The following is a 3,180-nucleotide window of genomic DNA, read 5'->3' on the forward strand; positions in this document are numbered from 1 at the left end:
TTGGACTCATCTGCCATGTAGCTATAACTCTGTATATGAAAATGTTGCACAACTCTGTAATGTAGCTAGCTCTCTGTATATGGACATTTTGGAATTGTCTGCATGTAGCACGTTCTCTGTGCATAGATATGCTGGACTGATCTGACATGAACTCAGCTCCCTATATATGAACATATTAGACTCATCTACCAAGTATCTAGCTCTCAGTATATGGACATGTTGGACTCATCAGCCATGTAGCCAGCTCTCTGTGTGTGAATATATCCGACTCTTCTGCCTTGTCGATAGCCCTTTAAATATACACATGTTGGACTCATCTGCCATGAAGCTAACTCTCAGTATATGGACATGTTGGAGTAATCTGCCATGTAGCTAGAACTATGTATATGGATATGTTGGACTACTCTGTCATGTAGCTATCTCCCAGTTTATGGACATGTTGGACTCATCTGACATGAAGCTAACTTTCGTTGTATGGACATGTTGGAATTATCTGCCATGTAGCTAGTACTCTGTATATAGACATGTTGGACTACCCTGCCATGTAGCTAGCTCTCAGTATATGGACACATTGGACTTATTTGCCATGTAGCTAGAAATCATTATATGGATATGTCGCACTTCCCTGCCATGTAGCTACCTCTCTGTATATGGACATTTTGGACACGTCTGCCATGTAGCTAGCTCTCTGTGCATGGATATATTGGACTGATCTGCCATGTAGTTAGCTCTATGTGTATGAACATATTGGATTTGTACGCCATGTTAGCTAGCTCTCTATATATTGACATGTTGTATTTGGCTGCCACGTAGTCATCTCTCTATGTATGAATACGTTTGAAGCATCTGCCTTGAGCTAGTCCTCTATATACACAAGTTGGACTCATCTGGCTTGTAGCTAACTCTCAGTATATTGACATGATGGACACATCTGCCATGTAGCTAGATCTCTGTATATGGAAATGAGGCACTACTCTGCCACATAGGTAGCTTTCTGTATATGGACATTTTGGAGTTGTCTACCATGTAGCTAGCTCTCTGTGCATGGATATGTTGGACTGATCTGCCATATAGGTAGCTCTCTCTATATGTTCATAGTGGTTTTGACTATCATGGAGCTCGTACTCTGTATATGGACATGTTGGTCTACTCTACCATGTAGCTAGCTCTCAGTTTATGGACACTTTGGACTCATTTGCCATGTAGCTAGTACTCTGTATATGGAAATGATGGACTACTCTGCCATGTAGCTAACTCTCAGTATATGAACATGTTGGACTCATCTGTCATGTAGCTAGTATGCTGTATATGTACATGTAGGACTAATCAACCATGTAGCCAGCTCTCTGTATGGACATGTTGGACACATCTGCCTTGCAGCTAGTCCTCTATATCGACACATGTTGGACTCATCTGCCATGTAGCGAGCACTCTGTATATGGATATGCTGGACTCATCTGCCATGTAGTCTGCTCTCATTATATGAATACATTGGACTCATCTGCGTTGAGGTCATACTCTATATATATATACATGTTGGAGTCATCTGCCATGTAGCTAACTCTCAGTATATGGACATGTTGGACTCATCTGCTATCTAGCTAACTCTCAATATATGGACATGTTGGACTCATCTCCCATGTAGCTAGTACTCTGTATATGGACATGTTGGACTACCCTGCCATGTAGATAGCTCTCAGTTTATGGACACCTTATACTCATCTGCCATGAAGCTAGTACTCTGTGTATGGAACTGTTGGGGTACTATGCCATGTAGCTTGCTCTCAGTATATGGGCACGTTGGATTCATCTGCCGTGTAGCTAGAACTCTGTATAGGGAAATATAGCACTACTCTGCCATGTAGGTAGCTCTGTGTATGTGGACATTTTGGACTCGTCTGCCATGTTGCTAGCTCTGTGCATGGATATGTTGGAATGATCTTCCATGTAGTTAGCTCTCTGTATATGAACATATTCGACTTGTATGCCATGTAGTTAATACTCTGTATATGGACATGTTGGACTACTCTGCCACGTAGCTAGCTCTCACTTTATGGACACTTTGGACTCATTTGCCTTGTAGCTAGTACTCTGTATATGGAAATGTAGGGCTACTCTGCAATGTAGCTACGTCTCAGTATATGGACACGTTGGACTCATCTGCCATGTAGCTAGAACACTACATATGGGCATGTTGGATTCCTCAGCCATGTAGCCAGCTTTCTGTGTATGAACATGTTGGACTCATATGCCTTGTCATTAGTCCTCTATATATACACTTGTTAGAATCTTCTGCCATGTGCCTAAGTCTCAGTGTATGGACATGTTGGGCTCATCTGCCATGTATCTAGTACTCTGTATATAGACATGTTGTACTACTTTACCATGTAGCTAGCTCTCAGTATATGGACACGTTGGACTCTTCTGCCATCTAGATAGCTCTCTGTATATGGACAAGTTGTACTCATCAGTCATGTACTCAGTTCTCTCTGTAAAAACATGTTGGACTCATCTGCCTTGTTGCTAGTCCTCTATATATGCACATGTTGAACTCATCAGCCATGAAGCTAACTCTCAGTATATGTACATGTTGGACTCATGTACCATGTAGCTAGCTCTCAGTATATGGACATGTAGGAATCATCTGCCATGTAGGTAGTATTCTGTATATGGACATGTTGGACTACTCTGCCATGTAGCTAGCTCTCAGTTTACGGACAAGTTGGAGTTATCTGCCATGAAGCTAGAACTCTTTATGTGGAAATGTTGCGTTACTCTGCCATGTCGCTAGCTCTCTGTGCATGGATATGATGAACTGATCTGCCATGTAGGAAGCTCTCTGTATCTGAGCATATTGGATTTGTCTTCCATGTAGCTAGCTCTCTGTATATGGGTATGTTGAACTCACCAGCCATATACCCAGCTCTCTCTGTATGAACATGTTAGACTCATCTGCCTTGTAGATAGTCCTCGATATATACACAAGTTGGACTCTTCTGCCATGTAGATAACTCTCAGTATATGGACATGATGGACTCATCTGCCATGTAGGTAGTACTGTGTATATGGACGTTTTGGACTACTCTGCCATGTAGGTAGCTCTCAGTATATGGACACATTGGACTCATCTGCCATGTAGCTAGACCTCTGTATATGGAAATGATGCACTCCTCTACCATG

Source organism: Chrysochloris asiatica, unplaced genomic scaffold (genome assembly GCF_000296735.1).
Source record: "Chrysochloris asiatica unplaced genomic scaffold, ChrAsi1.0 scaffold00152, whole genome shotgun sequence".
In the NCBI taxonomy this organism is placed as follows: domain Eukaryota; kingdom Metazoa; phylum Chordata; class Mammalia; order Afrosoricida; family Chrysochloridae; genus Chrysochloris; species Chrysochloris asiatica.